The 21,146-nt window shown below is 42.4% G+C and overlaps 1 protein-coding gene across 6 annotated transcripts in view; it reads left to right on the plus strand.

Moving 5' to 3' along the window:
* Mast4 (microtubule associated serine/threonine kinase family member 4) overlaps positions 1–21,146 on the plus strand; it is a 591,291-nt gene that overhangs the window by 256,148 nt on the left and 313,997 nt on the right. The window lies entirely within an intron of this gene.

Raw genomic sequence — 21,146 nt, forward strand, 5'->3', positions numbered from 1 at the left:
ATTACGTTTGTCTAGAGACATTTTCCTTGGAAGAATCAGTGTACTTGTGTTGTAACTCGGCTTGCCTTTTAAATGCCAGCAGGTTTCTGTTTGCCTGGCAAGTAAAGGTTTACCAGGCCTGGCTTCATCGGTGCTCAGCCAGCCCAAGTTACTATAATGTTTAACTTAAGTTATTTGTCAGTGATAAATGGTAGAAGTCATGAGGCAGCCTGCAGCATTATTTCTTTATTACCACTTAACCTGGACTATTCTGCATGATCATGTTCATCCCGCAGCTATCATACTTCCGCATGAGGATTAGAACAAGTGGCGAAGGAAATCCTGCCTGGATGGTTTGTTGCCGTTTTTTTGTGTGTGTTTCCATGTTTGTTTGTTTGTTTCTCATTTTACTTCTCCCCCTCTCCCCCGGGTTTCCTCTCCTGTCCAGCACATTCACTTTATGAGATGTTCTCAGAATTATGGTCTGTTGTTCACTTTCTATAGTGAACTTTCTGCCACACTTGCAGACCACATGCATGTCTGAGGCTGGGCCTTTACATGTCGCCACTGTGCCTCTGTGAGTGTCCTATGCCCAGGACTTGCTTTTCATGAGGCATGCCCAGCAGCGTGCTGTTCTCATGCCCTCACGGATGAGATGGAACTTAACATTAATAGCCTTGCCGGGCTCAGTAAGAAATAATTACATGCATAATCCCAATGATGGTTAATTGAGGGTGCCCTTGTTATAGGCTTTCTCGGTTCTTTGGGGGCATCTTTGATTTATGACGAGGGCATCACCAGCTGAATAGGCTCAATGACCTAGAGGCTGAATCTGAGATGGGCGTTGCAGAGCTGGTGGAGGTTGGAGGCTTCTGCCTAGTTTCACACACTTTGTTTCCTTCTGCTTCGTATCCTGGCAGGAGAGTAAGGGACTGGCAATAACCTGAATCTATCAACACTGTGCCCAGGAACATCTCTGCTCTCCTCCTGGGACAGCCTCCTTCTCCCTCCTCAGCCATCCTCTCTCCTTTCTCCTCTCTTTCTCTTCCCTCTTTTCTGCCCTCATCTTCTCTGTGCTCTTACTTTTCTCTCTCTCTTGCCTTAGCCCCTCCCTGCTGTCTCATCTCCCTTTTCTATATCTCAATTCTTTATCTCCCCCCCACACCCGTCCTTCTTTTTCTCCCAGAATTCACTCCCAGAGTGCATTTTGCCCAAAGGAACACTGCCCCATCTGACACCCTCACCCCAAGCTGGGGACAGCGCTGTCCCTGATGGTCCAGCCCCTTGCTTGTCCTCATCAGATTCCATTGTAACGTCTTCGTCTCCCTTTCTCCCTTTTGCCTGTCTGCTTCTGGAGATGAGAAAACTGGCCTTTCCCGTAGTGTGACCACAGTGTGGTCAGGTGTGTGAGAAATGATCAGATAATGTTATTTCCAAGGGCTAGGATTTGAGGGGATGTATATTCTCTCTGTGTTGTTGGGCCATTCTGTTGTGATACTATATCATAGGTTATTTTATAACCAGTGCAGAAAGTTCCAGAAGAATTTTAATTTGATAAAAGGTGTGTATGAAACAGAGGAGAGTCTCAAGGACTGCTCACAGGGTAATGGGGTCCTTGGCCAAGTACATTACCTCACAGGCATGAGGCAATTGTTTGTGGTGGTTACATCAGCCAGAATAAAGATGATAAATTCTGGAGTCTTGTCTCAGCACATCCTGGCTCCCTAAAGAATCCCAGCTAAAGAATTTGCCGCATCTGTCTTCCATTGCTTCTGTTGTCCTTCCAGGGTGCAGTTTACGATCTTTACTATAAAAACCAACAAAAATCCACATACAGAAGGGAAAAAAGTATTTTTCCTCACCAGAGGAGTTAGAGAATCATAGAATTTTAAGGCTCAGGGCAAATCTCAGTCTGGTTTAATTACTTCTTCTTTTGGCGAAGAATACTGAATTTCAGAGAAGTGGTGTGATGGAGCCCAGGTTGTGGAGATAGTGAAGGCCAGGACTGATGCTGTCATTCAGGTTCCTTGTGTGGTCCTGCAGCTGGCTACCTGGGCTTCCTGCGCAGGGCTGGTCCTTGTCCTTCATGGTCACACTATGCAATTACTTTTTTATTTGATTGTGTTTGTTTTGAGGCAGGGCCTTGGTCTGTAGTTCTGATTGGCCTGGAATTCCCACTGTTAGCCCAGGCTGGTCTCAGACTCGTGGCAATACTCCTGTCTCAGCTTCCCAGGGGCTGTGTTGACAAGCATGAGCCATGTTGCCTGGTTGTGATTACGTTTTGAAAAAGAGTCTAGTCCTTAACAGACATTATCCCATTTCAGAAAGTTCATTCATATCCTGAGTTTTCATATTTAGCAAATTTGTCAGGAGTCCAGCTCCGACTTGTCAAAGGGTTCTTGGGGGGAGGAGAGAGGAATGAGGAAATATCAGATAGAAATATAGGTGGAGATGATAAGAAAGACAGATACGGCCGGGCGGTGGTGGCGCACGCCTTTAATCCCAGCACTCGGGAGGCAGAGCCAGGCGGATCTCTGTGAGTTCGAGGCCAGCCTGGGCTACCAAGTGAGCTCCAGGAAAGGCGCAAAGCTACACAGAGAAACTGTCTCGAAAAACAAAAAAAAAAAAAAAAAAAAAAAAGACAGACAGATACAGGATAGCTTCAGGAGGGCCCTGGGTCAATACCTAGTCACCCCCAAGGTTTAGTCCAAAGGGCTTTTTATACAGTGCCTAGGGCAAAGCAAAAGACCTCCCCTTTTCAGATCAAAGCACAATGTATAGCCAAGTGTAGACCCTTCAAAACACCTGATAACCAGGCTTGTGGCCAAATCATCCCATTATGCAGCCCTGCTGGGTAAAGCAAGCCCAGATTCTCGACCCCAAGTCAAGTCTCACTAGAGAGCCTTTATGGGCTCTCACACAAATTCTAAAAGCCTGTCCCAAGTTATTGTTTCTATTCATTTTCTAAAATTTGAATTCATCTGTATTTCTAAACTGTTCCACTTCATATTATGGAGACTGATGGTAACCCAAAATACCCCCAGGACTAGACATAAAACAGACATAAAACAGACATGGGGGTAAAGCAGAGGGTGATAGGGTTTGTGGGCAAACTGGAGAGCTTATACTCTGCCTGAAGGCATTCAGATTCCATTTCTATCTGGAAAACTCATGCCATAATAAAACAGTGTGTGTGTGTGTGTGTGTGTGTGTGTGTGTGTGTGTGTGTGTGTGTCTGTCTGTCTGTCTGTCTGTCGTCCGTCTGTCTGTCTGTCTGTCTGTCTGTCTATGTGTGTGTCCTTGTGTTTGCAATTCTTGTCAGCAATTTTGTGGGACTTGTGGGGTCCTGGGATTTAGCTGAGGGCCTATGCAAACTAAACATTTGTACCTTAGCTCTCTTAATTTTTTTTTAAACATTGAAGCAACTTTAAGTTTAAAAAAAGCAATTGTACATGAGTGGGAGTAATCTTCTTTTGGAGCAGAGAATGGGGTTTCCACTGATGCTGATGCTCAGTGTTTATTACATTGGTACATGGCCACTGCCATTCCCCATAAATGGTAATCTCATTCTTCATGTTTAAGGCAGCTTTACATCATCCTACAAACAAATGGAACTTTAGCACACTATTTCAACTTGGTATTGAGTTTTTGTGTGTAAGAACTATTATCCAATCCTGTCTGTCTGTCTGTCTGTCTGTCTATGTATGTATGTATGTAACTATCTATATCTATCTACCTACCCCTCTGATATTTATGTCCTTCAAGCAAAGACACAGTACGGGCCACTCCTTAAGGAGGTTTAATAGGAAAGTGGGCAGGAGCGGCCTTCTAATTGATGAGGCCACCAGGCAATTTGAGTCAACCTGTTAGTTACCAGTTTTTGTTACGGAAAATTTAACACCCATAGCAAGAGCCACGAGGATGCAAGTAGCCTCGGATGCATTCTTTGCACGCTGGCCATTGCTCTTACAGGACAGTTTAATTTGTGTGAGCTACTGTTGCTGCTTATTGTCTTTTTCATTCCTTAGGAAATGACTCTTCAGAGTTACCATTTCCTTAATGTTTTAAAAACCTGTGCTACATATCTAAAGCGGTTTTTGTTTTAATAGCGGTTACATATCACTGGGTTATTACAGTGTATGCGGTTTCTCCGTTGAGTCTCCCATTTGTAGCAGTGTTTTCCTGGGTGCAGTTTTGCTTCTGAAGATGAGCAGGAGCTAATTGTGGAGTAATTCTTTTTGAGAGCAGTTTCTATCTATACCCTTCCTCCTGACTGCTCTCAGACTTGCTAAGTGGTGCCTGGTTTCATTGTGGTATTTATTTTAGAGCCAGAAAGGCTTTCTAAGTTTATTTAGTTTGAATCTTCTTCTATAACCCAAGGAAGCTAACTCCCTGGTATTTTTAATGAATAGTAATTTCCCTTGAGTTATAGTATTGGGATAAGGGTGATAAAGTATTTTGAAAATAGACACTAGCTTTATATATTGATGGACAGCTTTGAAATATTAGGATCTTTGCTAGGAATTGTGTGCATTGGCCCTAACATTCAAAATGATCTTGTTAGACATTATTAATCCCATTTTCAAGAATGGAGAGCTGAGAATCAGAGACAGCAAATTCCCTGGGCTTCACGGGTTACAGCTGTTTGAATACATACCTGTTAGTGTGTTATGGTTGTCCTTACTGCTCATACCCTGGTCTGGTCCCAGTGATTCTGGGAGGGGGATTGATATGAAAGACATTTATTTCATACAACGAAGATCCATGTAGATTATGTTTTGGACTATATCCACCCCCTCCAAATCAGAAGCAAAAATAGGTCTTTTACATAAAAGTTATAACTGCAGTACAAACTCAAAGCTCAATGTGTATATTGAGAAGAAAATCTGCAGCGATCTCTGTCAGTCACTTCAAAGGGCACCCCAATAAAGTATAAACGCTTTCCTCTCTAAGGAGAGTTCTCATTATCTGTATTTTTTTCACAAGCAAAGAAGGGGGGTATGTAGAAGATGTGAGATGAGTTGGAAGAATGTAACTCTACATAGTGACAATGCAGATGTTGTGCTATTTTAAGAGTGGCTGGGGTCCTTTGCTTGAAACTTGACATGAGACCGAGAGGTTAAAGGTTAAGCAGGTTAGGCTCAATGCAGTGGTGTGCACATGTATCCTCAGTTCTCACGAGGGTAGAGCAGAAGCATTCAAGGCCAGCCTGGGAAGTGAAGTACAACTTCACAAATAAGTAAACAGACAAATAAATAGGTAATGTAAAGATTACTCTCAAGGCTTTTTCTGATTCAGCACTCCACACATTCTGGTGTCTGTATTCCCGGATTTGTGGCTTTGTGTCACGGGTGAGAGAGTCAAGGTGTTGCTTCCTTGCGTGTGCCCTTTTGCTCATGGCATGTTAGTTAAAGTGGATTTTTCTAGGGGAAGACTAAGAGAGAGGGATTTTCATAAAGCCTGCTTGCCGAGCTTGTAGCGTATATATCATATGTCTTGGTTACACTTACCTGTTCTAGTCTTAATGGTATGTGGTGTGTGTGTGTGTGTGTGTGTGTGTGTGTGTGTGTGTGTGAGAGAGAGAGATGTTTAAGTTCCTCACTGAAGAATTGTTTCTCATTACTCCTTACGTGTCTTTGTTCATTTATTTTCAATGGCCATGGTTATTTTTTTTAATTCTTTGAGAATTTGGTACAGTGAACTTTCATCACATTCAACACCACCCCAAACTCTTCTCAGATCTGCCCCCTTCCTTTCTTGCTCAGCTTTTGTCTTTTTTCTTCCCCCATCAAAATGGCCATGGTTCTCTGCATTGTCCAAAGGCTACTGATGGTGCTGTAGGATATTTTAAAATTGACTGGTGTTTGAATATGGCTCATTTTGCCGTGGAATTTTTTTTTCTTTTGGAATTTTCATATAGTAAAGTTTTCAAAATAAAATAAAATGGGTAAGAACCAAAAAGTATTTGGTGAAGAAGAGAAAAGAGCTCTCTCCTGTCCACAGTGTGTCCTTTCTACTCTGTACCCTGGGGACACCACCAAGGGCAGAAGTAATCTCACTCAGCCACATCGAGGTGCTTGTCCTAGATCTTATCGAGTTTGGATAGAGGCCACCCAGTCCCACCAGAAGGAGGAAAATGTAAACTTCCATGTAGATGATTTGGAAACTATGACAGAATGTTTGGAGATGACGTCCTCCAGTTCACTGCTGCATGCATTTTCTGCCTGTGGGAATAGTTCACTGAATGAATAAAAGGAAAGGCCTGATTCCTGTGAGACGTTTCGTGGAGAAGAAAATCAGAATTCTTTTCTAAATATACACTTGTGTCCTGAGCAGATGGAATAAACATTAAAATATCTTACATTGAGCATAAAGTGTGTGTATCAGTAAAGTGATTTTAATTGTACTTTTAATAATTACTTACAGGGTCAGTATAAATTAGGCATCTATAATTAGTCATAATTTAAAAATTACTGTGAAGTTATGTAAACGTGTTTGCTACCAAACTTACATTTTCACAAAAGCTAGAATCATGCCATTTTTATTTATTATTTATTGCTTGTTCATTTTTTGAGACAGGTCTTACTATGTACTTCTGGCTGTCCTAGAACTCACTCTGTAGACCAGGCTGGCCTCAAACCCAGAGATCCACCTGCCTCCACCTCCCGGGTGCTGGAATTAAAGGTTTGTGCACCACTATACCCAGTCTATTTTATTTTTTTTTTCTTTTATGTGTATGTGTGTGTTCCATGGGTGTGGAGGTGCCTGTGAAGACCAGCAGAGGGCGTTGGCATTGACATCGATGCTTTGGAACAACTTACAAACAGGTGTAAGCTGCTTGATAGGCATGCTGGAAAAGGACCAGGTCCTCTGCAAGAGCAGCAAGTGCTTTGAACCACTGAACCGGCTCTTCAGCCCAACTGTGCCTTTTTTTTTAAGTTTTTTTTTTTATTTTTTTGGTGTGTGTGTGTGTGTGTGTGTGTGTGTGTGTGTGTGTGTGTGTGTGTGTTTTGGGTAAGAGCATGATAGAACAAGACCAGACTTCTGACACACTCCATATAGTCTCTATTCATATTGTTGATGTTTTTTTTTTGTTTGTTTTGTTTTGTTTGTTTGTTTTTTTTTTTTTTTTTTTTTTTTTTTTTTTTTTTTTTTTTTTTTTTTTGAGCTAAGTGGTGTAGCCCAGAGCCTCTCATCTAGCTAACATGAGATACTGGCTGGGGATGCCATCATCCTGGCTAGATGGAAGACCCAGTTCAAGCAAGCACCTTTGAGTGCTGTTGCTGGACTAAGGACCTCAGTTCCAGTCAAGGGGTTGACTAACAGCCTCCTTCTACTTCTTATATTACTGGCTTCTCCCAAAAGAGGTTCATGTAAGACAACTTTGTGAGAGAAGCAGTGGTACAAGGGTCCCAGGCTTTTCTAAACTAACCCCAGACAGGACACCTCGTCAGTTTCGATTCTTAGAAGTTGTCTTAGTCAGGATTTCTATTGCTGTGAAGCGACACCATGACCATGGAAACTCTTATAAAGGAAAGCATTTAACTGGGCTGGCTTACAGTTCAGAGGTTCAGTCCATTATCATCACAGCCAATGGGAAGCATGGTGGCATGCAGGCAGGCATGGATGGCGCTGGAGAGGTAGCTGAGAGTTCTACATGTGGAAAGCAGCAACAGGAAGAGGGGGGACACTGGGCCTGGCTTGAGCATCTGAGACCTCCAAGTCCACCCCCTGTGACACACTTCCTCCAAGAAGGCCTCACCTCCAATAATGCCACTCCCTATGAGTCTGTGGGGGCCATTTTTATCCAAACCACCACAGAAGTGAATCACCAAATCCCACACTCATGGAGAGGTTTACAAAAGAGGTCAATACCAGGTTATTGAATGGCTTCTACCACAGTGGCACTGGAATCAAACAGCTTACAACCTGGGAGATCTCCACAGGCAGAAGCCATTGTCTCTCCCTCATGGCATTTCTGTTTCATCTGCATGTGCTGGTATTAGCTGGCACCACAGAATCTGTGTGTGTGCATGTTTGTGTTTGCATGGATGTGTGTGTTTGTTTGTGTGTACATGCACATGTGAGTGTGTGTGTGTGTGTGTGTGTGTGTGTGTGTGTGTGTGACTTCTCGGGCTGTAAGGTCAGACTTGACTCTCTGTGTTTATCTGTCCAAGTTGCACATGCCAGATTGTGTTTTCTTCATTTTTTATGTCTAAAGTCCACTTGCTCTTTGGTAATAAAGTATGTAGAAAAATTTTAATTTGATGAATTAAAAAAAGGTAACCTGAGACCTAAACTAGGTGAAATTCATTCTCCTCAGTAGAATTCTGAAAGCAGATCTGAGTTGAGGATTTGAGGATCTGTGTTATGGAGGAGTTCCCACATAGTAGGTTCAGGGAGAGAGACAAGAAAGAAGAGGAGGATGAAGGAGAGACAATATAAGGTCACTACAGTGAACAGTGACGGATGTCTTTGCTCTAGGGCCTCCTGAAACATTGAAGGAACCTTCCCAGATGGTCCATCAAAAGACTTCTCAGAAAACTGAAATGTTAATCCCACCTCTGGCTCCTGTACCCCGCTTGATGGCTGTCCCATAGGAATACGCGTCTCACTGTGGGCCTAGCAGGCTCCCATGATTTTGGAGAACCTCCAGCATACCAGGTTAATCTGGGTCTCTGTTGAGGCTCACACATCTCAGGGAGGCAAAAGGGAGACCCCAGGATGACATGGAGGCTGCCTGCTGTCTATTGCAGGTTCAGGGAGGGACAGAAGGCTGAGTCTCGGGTAGAACCATCGTCTGTGATAGCATGGGAGAGGGAGGTGCATAGAAGACCTAGAGTGGAAACAACTCCTTTACACAGGAGCGCCCGGAAGTTTTCTGTTGTTTTATTTTACTATTTGCTCTTGAACAAGAAGAAAAGTGAGATATGGATCTCAGCTTGAAGGAATTATTAATTGCCCTCACACATGCCAGTCAATGTCAGTACTGTTTGGAGGAAAAGATTAGAGAGCCCGTGTGTTGTCTGGATCAGGAAGAAACAGGCTGACTGATGGCCTTCCTGATTTTGATTCTGATTTTGTTGTTATCTGACTGGAGTCAAATGCTGTGCGTTTGCACAAAGACAGCTCTAGTGTGTTACGGTGAGGTAATCTTTTGATCGTGCTGTTTATTAAACTGGAATGTCCTGTTTAAAATATCGACCTAGATAAAAGAGTTATAGCTGCCCTGAGTTACCTGACTAGTTACAAAGGTGGCCTTATAAAACAATTTTCGAAAAGTTCACAAAAGGCTGGCAACTTGAGAATGACGTAACAATGACGTCTACAATTGATACCTAAACGTAAGGAATGTTGACAGTTGTTCATTTTTCTTTGGCTAGCATTTTACATGAATGCACTTAGATGTACATAACAGGGATGAAGATGACCGAGAACCTGCCCCTGTATTTTATTCTTTTCTCTGCCCTTCTGTTGAGAACCAACCACCGTTGTGTACATCATTTGATTTGTATGTATATGTCTCGTCTGTAGTCTGATTTTTTTCACACATATTGTGCAGCTTGTTCACATGTGTACATATACAGATCTACACATATGTGTGCATATATGTGTATATATTCATGTTCATATAGACCTAGTACATTCATTTTTAAGTACTGCTTTGTTTTCCTTCATATGAATATACCCTGATTTCTTCTTATCCTTTCTCACAACAAAAACTGTCCAGTGTTTCTTGGGTTCCTTATTTGTTGCTGACCATGGCAAGTATTGCTTCAGAAGGAATTCCTGAGGGGGCCTCTTGCTGTCCATCTTTCAAGTCTTGATAACAGAATGTCTAACAGGACCAGCCTGCAGAAGGAAAGGTTTCTTTTGGCATATAGCTTAGAAGGTAGAGGCCCAGGAGCGTCTAGCCTGTGGCCCATTTGGATTTCTATGAAGGTAGTCCAGCACGAAATCTAAAACTTACCTAAAACCTGGTGAGGTTTTGTTGTGATGTTTTGTGGGGAGGGAGTCGTAGTAATTCAGTTACATGGTTTCATCCATGGGCTTTGTGGATGACAGAGTAGTGTTGTAGTATCAAAGGGTTGGACATGCCTGGTAGTCCATTATGGTTGGAAAAGCATGGAGACTGGAGGAGTTTGTTCCATGGTGGAAGGAGCAAGTGACCACAGGAAGTAGAAAGCTTGAGCCCAAAGTGGGCCAGGCTGTGACTCCTAAAGCCTGCTCCCCACTGACCCACTTCCTGAAGCTAAGCCCTACCTAGAGACTCTACAGTCTCCCCAAACAGTGGCTCCAGCTGGGGCTTATGGGAGACGGGTCAAAATATAGCAAGACACAGGGAGTATGGCCAGGATATGGGCCAAGAAGCAAGGTTACTGAATTCTCTGGCTTGTACGTTTTGTTTGTTTGGTTTTGTTTGCTTTCTTTTGTTTCTGAACAGTCTTGCTGTGTAACCTTGACTGGCCATGAAGACCAGGCTGGCCTTGGACTCAGCGATCCACCTAACTCTGCCTCCCGAGTACTGGCATGGAAGTCCTTTACCACCACTTCTGGCCCTGGCATATACATTTTGCACCCTAATCAATATGGCCAATAAACTCGGCAAAGTTTCTGAGCCAGTGTATTCTGCCAGCAACTCACAGTTTTCTTTTAGAGTTGCTAATCCATGGTATTTCGATTCTCCTTCATTTTCACTCTTGTACTAGGCATGAAATTATTTTGCTGTTCACCTTGGCCTATATACATTTTATTTCGTGTTGGGGATTCACCCTAGGACCTTGTGTCTGCTAAGCACCTGTAGTACCATTAAGCTGTATACCCAACTCAAGATTTTGTTTGGAAATTCGTTTTTATTTATCTGATTTTTTTTTGGTAGTGGAACATGTTAAGAAATGTGAATCAAAATTATCTTTCCAGGATCGAAGTGAATTTCTTGCTGTATCATTCCCTGGCTAAACATGTCTATTCTTCACGTATGTTGTACTGCCTCTGTGCCATGCTGCCTTCCCACAAATGTGGAGGGCCGGTTTGGGTTCCCCCAGCTTCCCAGTCTGTTTTTCATGAGTGAGTTCCTTTTGTTCCTTCCTTGTCTCCCAGCTCCCTCAACCTCCTGGTACTCTTCCCATTTGAAAATCTCTTCATGCATGTGTTATTTTCTCCTCCGAAATGAGCTTAACGATAGTGCCCATGTCATAGGGTTGTTACAAATATTAGTTAATGTGTAGATGGTACTTCCGATCCTAGCACATGGTAATGGTGTATATGTGTTGTCTGTTTGTGTGTCTGTGTTTCTGTGTATGTGTGTGGGGGTGTGTGTCTGTGTTTGTGTGTCTATGTTCCTATGTGTATGTGTGTATTTGTGTGTGTGTGTGTTCCTTTGTATGTGTTTGTGTGTGTCTGTGTGTTCCTATGTGTATGTGTGTCTGTGTTCCTTTGTATGTGTGTGTGTGTGTGTGTGTGTGTGTTCCTTTGTGTGTGTGTGTTTGTGTGTGTGTGTTAGTTCCTAGGTGTATGTGTATGTGTGTTCACATATCTGCAAGAACCTTTACTTTCTATCAAGGAACTTGCAATTTGACTGAAGCAACATCATCCTGATCTTTTTTGACTGTTCCCTAAATACGAGGTTCACGTTGAGCCAAGTGATGCTCAGAGCACTGAGTCGTGGGTTACATTTTATTGCTCTAGGGATGTTTCAGGATTAAGTGTGCCTTCGGGATTAAGAATTAAGGAGTTAAAGACAAAAGTCCTACAATGTTTCTTTAAATATCTCATTCAGCTGCATAAGATTAGCACGTTTTTCTTGGCAAGGACCACCTTTTCCTTTTTAGCTGGAGTCTTGTTCGTCAGCAGCCTTTCTTGTTTTTCTTTCCAAACACTTCCTGTGCCTCTCTCTCTGTCATCTGCCCTCACTTGATTCCCAGGCGGCCGCGTTTCCCTCCTACCGCCTCCCACCCTCTGACTTCTAAAAAGAACAACAAGATTGTGTTCATGGTTGTATAGCATGTTTCCTTCCTATTCTGCAGGCCGGGGGTTGTCTGGGACAATCAGAGTGGGAAGGCTCTGGCAGCCTGAGAAAGATGCTGTGGTCTTTTACGCTGTGGCCAGGATACGAGGCTGGAAGAGAACAGAACACCTTGCTTTCTGTCAGGTGTTCGCAGGTAGCTCTGGGCCATCTGCTTCCTGCAGTCTGCTCATCTGTTTGCAAAGGCCGGCCTGGTTTTTATCCTCAGTGAGTGATGGGGAATACTTGTTGAATGCTTCTGCCTTAAGTGGTTCCTTAGGTGAAGACAGGGCATCTGAGATGTTGGTGGTCCCCACCAGGCCTGGGACTGAAGCCCCGTGTAGGATCTGCTGCTGTTTATATAGTAATTGTAGGAAGTGTTCAAAACTTCATAGGAACAGTTATGTGGCATTTATAAAGGGAAGTGAACTGAGCCAGTGTGAGAGTAACATAATTCAGAAGTTATCGACTGCTCGCTGCCTCTATACCACTAACAACCAGCACGAGCCACAGGTTGAGTCAAGCCAGGTATGTGCTGAACAGGATGCGTGTTGTATTTCTGTCTCATAACCCTTTAGAGGTAGCTGTCCTAGTCTCAGTTTACACATAGAGAAACTGGGACTCTGCTAGGCACACACAGTCAGTATGGAACTCACCATGGATCTCCCAGACATTCTCTACTCTGCCTTGGCACCTCCCGCATGTACTGAGTCTGCTCCTAAAGAACTCTTTCAAGGAAGCTGAAATACTGTTTTTTTTCTTTTTTTCCATTCTAAAGACTAAAGAATGAAATGATAACAGTGTGATCTGAACCTGAGTCTAATTTGTATTTGTTTAAAGTGTGTGATGTTTGCATCTTCTAAATACTGGGGCCTTGTTTGTAAGTGGGAGAGGCAGATTGACACTTCATGTACCCCGTGTAAGTGCAAACACTGCTCACACTCATGGTAGAGGATCTGATGGCCAGGACGTTATACCTCAGCATCAGTATGTCAGGTACTGAGTTCTGTAATTCTGATGGGTGTATGTGTGGCGGGGGTGTGGGAGTGTGGGGGTGGGCAATCTCTTTTATAAATGAACCCATGTGATGAGCACCTGCCAGATGGGAGGCCATTTAAACAGCAGCATCTTCTAGTCTGCAAGGCTGGGCTGCTACTCTTCCCTGGGACCCTGGTCATTCACCTCATGCCTGCTAAACTGATGAACTCCATCAAAACAGCCCTGAAGAGTCTGCTGTATCTCCTGCTTAATTTCAACCCTAATCAGGTCTCATTATCAGAGCCTTATTGCTTGCTGGCAGTAATTTGCTTTGGGTACAACTCAGAGCGGTGTTGAAATTTTTATTTTGCCTTCAGAAAATTGGTTTACCTAAAACATTTTCCCCCCAGATTTCCCTGTGGAAGATTGGTTCTTTTAATTTGGGTATCTTGTAATTTTTCTCATTAAAAATGTGTGGCATGTGATTTCATTAGATTTTTTTTTTCTTCCTAAATTGAAGTGACTTAAGTGGGTTGACATATGGGCTGCTGTGTAATTGTGCTGGTTGTGGAGCCCCAGTCAGTAATTACATCCATAAACTTATTGTCTATGGTAAAATATGTTAACCGGCCTTTGACATCAGATTCATTAATTTGAATCAATATATAACGTTCCGAAATGCTCTAACAGAGGATCATTGACTGATGGGTAGAATGTGGCGCAAGCCATGTTTCTCTATGGACAACTAACTGTAAGCAGTAATATTTTCTAAATGGTCATCAATACCGCGAATCCCCAAACACACATATTTTTGAAGCTGGTAAGAAAATTGAACTATGACGTGAACTCAATAATTGAATTTGCTCATTTAGAAACTTTGCACGATTGTGCTGTCTTTTAGACGAGGTCTTGGAATTCCAGCCCTCCTCATCCTCAAGCCTGGATGTGCAGCTCAGGTTGAATGGCCAGGGAGACTCTCTGTCACTAGCTGGTGGTCAGGTGAAACTGTTGACAGTGGGCTTGCTCTTCTTCTCCTTCAGAGGAGACCAGGGCTCCTGGCTTCCTCAGACATGAGTGGATTCTGTGCAGACCTGGCTTTTCTCTTTTCTTAACGTGGAATAACTTTAAAAGGCAAATTGAAGTACAGCAGCACTGCGAAGCAACTTTGCATTCAAAGTAAGGGTTTCATCAGGAATCCAATCCCGGGGTTTTCTTTGGGCTTGAGACTGCAGACCCTATGAGAATCACGTTATCGTGAAACCTTGACAAAAGAGAAATCCCGTGATTAGATGTGGGCTTCATGCATAATCTCTAGTTTGCATCCTCAGCATTTTTTTTTTGGAACGTGAAAGCCATGGGAGAAAAAAGCACTAGGTGGCTTTTCTACTCAAATTGTTTTCCTCTCCTCTTAGCAGATGCACCGTCTACAGCTTTTCTGAAACAGCAGGAGAGTTTTGAACTCGAAGCCAGCTCTGAGGGTTAAGAAGCAGTGACCGGGCAGTGGGGGAAACAGCAGAGCCTGTGTTGGTGCCAACTGTGACTCAGAGATGCAGGACGCCCCTGTCTTCTCTCTGGCTCCCGCTCTACTGTCCCTTTTCTCTTCTCTCCCTCCTCTGAGCCAGTTTCACTCCCCATTTCCCCCATTTCTCATCCCTCCGTCTCTTCCTGTCTCTTCTCTCTTCCTACCTCAGTGACTGTCTACTAAGGCGTCCTCATCCTGGCCTTTGGCGCCTGGTTGGGTTTGGCCCCTCATGGAGATGCCAGCAGGAGCCTGGAGGGAAGAACAGAGAGGAAGTCATTGTCCCTTTCCCTCCTTGAGGCTCTGACACAGATCAACTGAATGCTGCCCTACAAAAATCCCCCCTTCCTGGCTCTTTGCTTCAGGTTTGGAAGTGACGCTGTCTCTTTTTTTTTTTTCCCCTCACGCCTAAGAGCAGACAGGTACTCAGTATTCCTGTGTGAGCACTTTGTAAACTGTTTTTCAGACCACCCCACCCCCACCCCCAACCCAACAGTGCCTTCTATATCCTGCAAAATCCTGACCGGAACCCTGAGTATGGGTTAGTTCATAGCATGTAACTCTGTACTGTATATATAAAATTTTGCTTCACTCACTGATTTAAAAAATATTTATGGGCATCAACTGGACCAGGTAGAGAAGAAATGGGAGACACATTCTGGTCTTGTGATGCAGAGAGAGAGAGAGAAAGAGAGAGACAGACAGACAGACAGACAGACACTGACTGACTATATTGCAGGGCTTCCCAATCTTCCTAAAGCTACGACCCTTTAATACCCTTCCTCATGTTGTGGTGACCCCCAACCATAAAATTATTTTTGTTGCTACTTCATAACTGTAATTTTGCTATGGTTTTGAATTGTAGTGTGAATATCTGTGTCTTCTGTTGGTCTTAGGAGACCCCTGTGAAAGAGTCATTTGACCCTCAAAGGGGGTGTGGCCCAGGGGTGGAGAACTGCTACTATATTGTGTCGTGTATGTTACGAAGTCAAGAGAGTAGGAAAGATGGGCTGCTCTTCTTTTAGGAGCTGTACATACGAGTCTCCCTCACTTAAACAAAACACGGAAGGGGAGACTTTTCCAGTGAGTACCACCCTATACAAACCCTGAGCTAGAAGCAGCCGGAGAGCCCTGGGAACAAACAACACAGGGCCAATACGGCCAGGACAAAGTGTGTAATTTTCAAGACCGAGGTGGGAAAACCTGCCCTTTAAATGTGGGCTGGGATCCTGGACTAAAGAAGTAGGAGAATTCAAGGTGACCTCCAACATTCATTATTCACTATGAATGTGATGAGACCAGCTGCCTCACGCTCCTGCCACCACGCCTTTGGTGGCGGCGGCTTGTACTGGCCAACTCTGAGCTAGCTATAAACCCTTTCTTCCTTAAATTGTCCCCCCCCCCCAGATACTTTGTCACAGAATAAGAAAAGTAACTAATATATTTAATAAACACAAAGTACAGTGAACCGATTTCAATAGACACTATTAAAGTGACTTTATTTAGCACACAGGGGATGCACCAGTCAGTGCACAGATGTTTTTAATTTTGTACTTATTATACATCCTTAATATGCATTAGGAGCTAAATGTGACTAGTATAACAAAGCCATGATTTCAAGATGTTACCATGAAGCTCCTTGTCACAGTTTAGAATGTTGGTTTATTTGTGTGTGAATTTGGTTTTGGTTTAGTTTTTGTTTTTTTGAGACAGGTTTCTCTGTGTAGCCCTGGCCGTCCTGGAACTTACTCTGTAGACCAGGCTGGCCTCGAGCTCAGAGATCCAATTGCTTCTGCCTTCCAGTGCTGGGATTAAAGGAGTATGTTACCACCACCGGGCACAATGTTGGTAGAAATGGTTTATTGATAATGCTTTAGGTTATGTCCAAGTCTCTGGTCATTTATTATTTTTTTCCTTCCTCAGGTTCCTATACTTCTTATGCTATTAAATCCTCTACATACACTCTTATTTTGAAAATAGTGTTATTTCAGAAAAATGATTCTTTTCGAAATAAACCAATGTGACCCCTGTTTCACAATACCATACGAACCACTGCTTTTGTGAGGGGTTTTATGGTCTTTGGTTTTGTATTTTTATGCTGGGGACTGACCCAGGGCATCTGTGTTCAGTAGGCATTCTCCCAGGAAGCTGATTTCAACTGGCCATCACTTCATCAATTTAGCTGATAGAGGCCAACATTTGTTTTAAAAAGAATAATAGTAGGCAAGGAAAAACAGCGCTTGCACTGGAAAATTAATTCATAATCTACAGAATGAGGATAGTGGTGGGAAGACCCCAGATGGCCTCAGTCCTATGCTCTTGTGATGTGTGTAGCCTTTTCCGTGGCCTGGTTTTTTGTCTTGCCTCTTGACCTAATTTGGAAACTTGACTTTGAAAGAATGTGAAAGAATTGATCTCTTCTTCATAGTATTACAAATGTGTTAGGAGTTTTAATAAATTATTATGTGATAAGTCCCATGTGGCTTAGAAAACTATGATGCTACGACAGAAAACGTGCTCTGTCTTTTAAGTGACGCATTCCTTCCGTGTTCTGGCTTCCTGATCCCTGTTTGATATGCTTAATAATTGTTCAGTCTCCCTGGCTTATGAGTTCTATCAATCAATTTATTTTCATGAAGTATTTTTACTTTGAGAGGTCCTATCTAGATTGCTTTACTGATGTTCAAGAGCCTCTTTAGTGGTGTCTATGAAATAAGCTTTGTTGTACTTAAGCATAGTGTTTAATAAGAACTTTGTTTGGGGATAGAGTGTTTCTATGACAGACAAAGACCATCTCAGACCTGGGTGGAGAAGTGTACCTCCCTCTGAGAATGCACATGATTAGTTTTAGAATGAAAACTACTTTGAATAGACTTCTAAGTAGTGGTCTAGGAGTCCTCGAACAATTTATGATCCATTATGTGTTTTTCTGCCCCCTCCCTTCCTTGTTTTAAAATCTGGAGACTGGAAATATTTAAGGATAGATTTTTTATTTATTTATTTTTTTTTTAAAATGAGACTCACGCCAGAAATTATAGGTACACTTAATTTTAAATTTTCCTTGAGGCTCTTATTTTGAGCAAGAGTAACTTACATGTGATTTAAAGAATTAGACTTTTATAAATAGTTGGCTGTAAGCAACTAAATTCACTAGGCACCCATTTTTCTACACCTGATGTATTATTTTCCACAAAGCATTCTTGTAAATATGTTTATGTGTTGCACATTAGGCTAAAGTACTAAGCTATCAGACCTGCGATGTCAAGGGAACAATAATTTCTTTAAAAAGTATGATCTGTAGTGTTAAGGGATGTTCATAATTTCTAAAACAATTTATCGAATGGGTGAAGGCTTGGTGGGAGCATTTACCATCAAGTGAAATATGTCTCATTAAATTTCTGCATTATGCACATACCAACTCTCTTTCTTTTGTCGTTTTAATGGTTTATTTACATAATTGAGGATTGCTACTTTTGTTACTAGTGGTTATCATCGCAGAATTATTTTGGTTGAGCCTACCTAAGCAAATTTGGAATGTGCTTGTTTCTTGAAACTAATGGCGAAGCATTCTACTCCCTAAGCCCCCCTCCTTCCCAGCTCTTTGCAGGGAAGACCTTTGATTTGCATATGTAAATAAGCCATTTAATTCGGAACCCTGTGGGACCCACCCAGGTCCAATCTGTTATTTTGCTGATGTTGATGTCATTAGGCAGGAGGTAAATGGTATCAGGAGATTGATGTCTCAGTCTGGAGTGACAGATACCAGGACTCTGAGGGCTGCTGTTTAGGAGGCGAAGCCAGTTCTTGGGATGTGGCAAATGAGGGAAAAAATGAAGACGCAGATTTCGCCTTTAGTCTTGGCATGAGTGATAGAGTTTAATGTTTTTCCTGAATAGAGGAAACCACTCAAGCAAATAAGTTTGTTTGTTATTGCTATAAGAAAATGGCTGAGATGAGATAATTTATAGAGAATACACAGGTTTTGCTTGTCTGTCTATGTATCTGTCTATCTATCTATCTATCTATCTATCTATCTATCTATCTATCTATCTATCATCTGTCTTATTTGTCTATCTATCTATCTATCTATCTATCTATCTATCTATCTATCTATCATCTATCTATCTATCATCTATCTGTCTATCTATCTATCTATCTATCTATCTATCTATCTATCTATCTATCTATCTATCCATCCATCTACCTATCCACCTACCTAGTCTGCTCATCATCGGGAAGCTGGGAAGTCAGAGCATGGCCCTGACCTTTGCTCCTTAGCTTCCGAGGTCTTTCTTGCTGTCCCATTGCTTGGTGAACCCATCCATGGTGAGACAGGCAAACACGCCAGCTGGGATCTCTCTTCCTCTTATATAAAGTCGCCAGTGCCGTCATGGGGGCTCAGCCCAGATAACTCCATCTGATCATAAGTCCTTCCTGAGGGCTGCACTCTGAAATAATCATGGGTATATGAATTCAAGGATGAGGTTTCCAACTCCCAAACTTCTTGGTATTTAAGCCATAGTATATAGGAAGTTGATTTTCTGAGAAACTGTTTAAGCTTTATTTGCTTTTTAAAAACGATGTGTGGCAGACAGGCTGGTGGTGTAGTTTAGTGATAAAATGCTTGGCTTACATACGTGCAACCCTTAGTTTCATCCTCAGCAAAACACACACACACACACACACACACACACACACACACGTGCGTGTTAATGCATAACTGAAGTGATACTATCATGTTTACATGACTAAGTAAGTTAGGCAGTACATTGTTTAAGCCCACCCCACCCCTGCAAATGAAGAAGTAGGCCCCCCCCCTTCCTGTTGAACAAAGTCCTTCTCAAGGATTCCCACCTAGATCCTAGGGTCTAATGTCTGCAGATCCTAGGGGATCTCAAGATCACCAGGCTAACTCTGCAGCCTAGGGGCACCTTAGCTCCCCAGCGCCAAAGAAAGCACGGTGTGACTCTTGATGGGAAATTAACAGTAAAGTTTAAGAAGCGTGTGGAGGAAAACTCTCTGTGAGCAGTTCACGACTCCTTTATTTTCACTCTATATGCAATTCATTAAAATGACATTAATCCTGCAGGCTCTTCCTCGGCTTCCATGAAGATGTATGACTGAAATCTCTGTGTAACTACATTGATTATTTCATACATCTATTTGTTCATCGCAAGCTGTCCGTTGTTACAGATTCATTGTCTTGATGATAAATGAGGAGCGAAGCCACAAACCCTCACCTCCCAAAGGATGTGTGCGCTCATCCTACGCCAGGCTTCTACCAAGCGGGAGTTTAAGGATTCAGATCTCAGGTTTAATATCAATGCCTGCCTCCTGCTGAGTTCATGGTACAATTAGCTAATTAAAAAAAGATAACATTTTCACCTCGGAGTCAGAACAAGAGCAATAAACTACAGGCTCAGGATTTAGTTAATTTGACTATAATTGTATATTTAAGGCTGAGATTAATTTTTCCCCCTGATGTCAGGGAGCCAGACACTGTGCATTGGAATCTTAAATCAGCTATAATCACTCCTTGGGGAGGTCAGTCTGGGTGGGGGTTCTCTAGATGTATTAGTACAAACAACTATTTATTTGATAACGTCTTCTGTTGAGAGAGAAGAGAAAAAGCATTGAAACTCCATTTTGATAAACTGCTAAATATCATTCTAAATAATCTACTATTCTTTTTAAAAAAAAAAAAAAAAAAAAAAACGATGGCAGGGATTGCTGGCCATTCAAGAGGGTGTGACTGATGCATGCCTGCAAAGTAATAGAAGGAAATTATTGCTAGAAGGAAAAAATGTTTAAAAAGGAGTTCTTGAAAAACCAAAAAAAAAAAAAAAAAAAAGGAATTCTAAGTGCTACACAACCGATTACATCTCCACATCCATAGGTCTTTAACCTTCCTTGAAAGAAAAAATTTTTGAGACAGTCCTGCTCTGTGGTCCTGGTTGGCCTGGGGCTCACCGTGTAAACCTGGTTAGCCTTTAACTCACAGAGCTCTACCTGCCTCTTCCTCCTGAGTGCTGAACTAAAGGCATGTGCCAGTACACACCCGGCCTCTTTCTCTTCCTCCGTCTCTCTTTTTAAAATAGAGTTGAGTAAATATTACTTTTCATCTCAGAGTCATTTTGCTGCCTGTTTGTTGTGTCCTACAAACTGGGCCTTTGAAGCCCAGAGGTATTTTGTTTGTTTGTGATTGGCAGTACTGGGGACTGAACTGAGGGGTTTAGCACATGCCAGGCAAGCACCTTTATCACGGTGCCACTCCCCAGCCCAGGGGATTTGTGAGGCCATCTCTCTCTTTCCATCTTGCCATCTTTGGAGTTGGTCCTCATGTGCGGGTAGCATTCCCTTTTTAAATTGTTATTCACTATTTATTGTCCAGCTTTGAAAGATATAAGTGGGCTCTATATCATTTTGGGGGATCTCTGTTCCCAATTTTGTCTTTTAAATATAGAACCGTGGGTTGTTTGTTTGTTTGTTTGTTTGTTTGTTTGTTTGTGTGTTTGTTATATAATGAGGGGTGGTAAGTGTTAAACTTTCTGTATGTTCCATCTGTACTTCCTTTCTTTCTTTCTCTTTCTAAATGGCCATTAACAGAGTTGGTTCACAGAGAGACCACACTTCAATGTACATAGTAAACTTAATGTAAGTCCCTCT

The sequence above is a fragment of the Peromyscus leucopus genome, chromosome 11, assembly GCF_004664715.2.
Source record: "Peromyscus leucopus breed LL Stock chromosome 11, UCI_PerLeu_2.1, whole genome shotgun sequence".
In the NCBI taxonomy this organism is placed as follows: Eukaryota; Metazoa; Chordata; class Mammalia; order Rodentia; family Cricetidae; genus Peromyscus; species Peromyscus leucopus.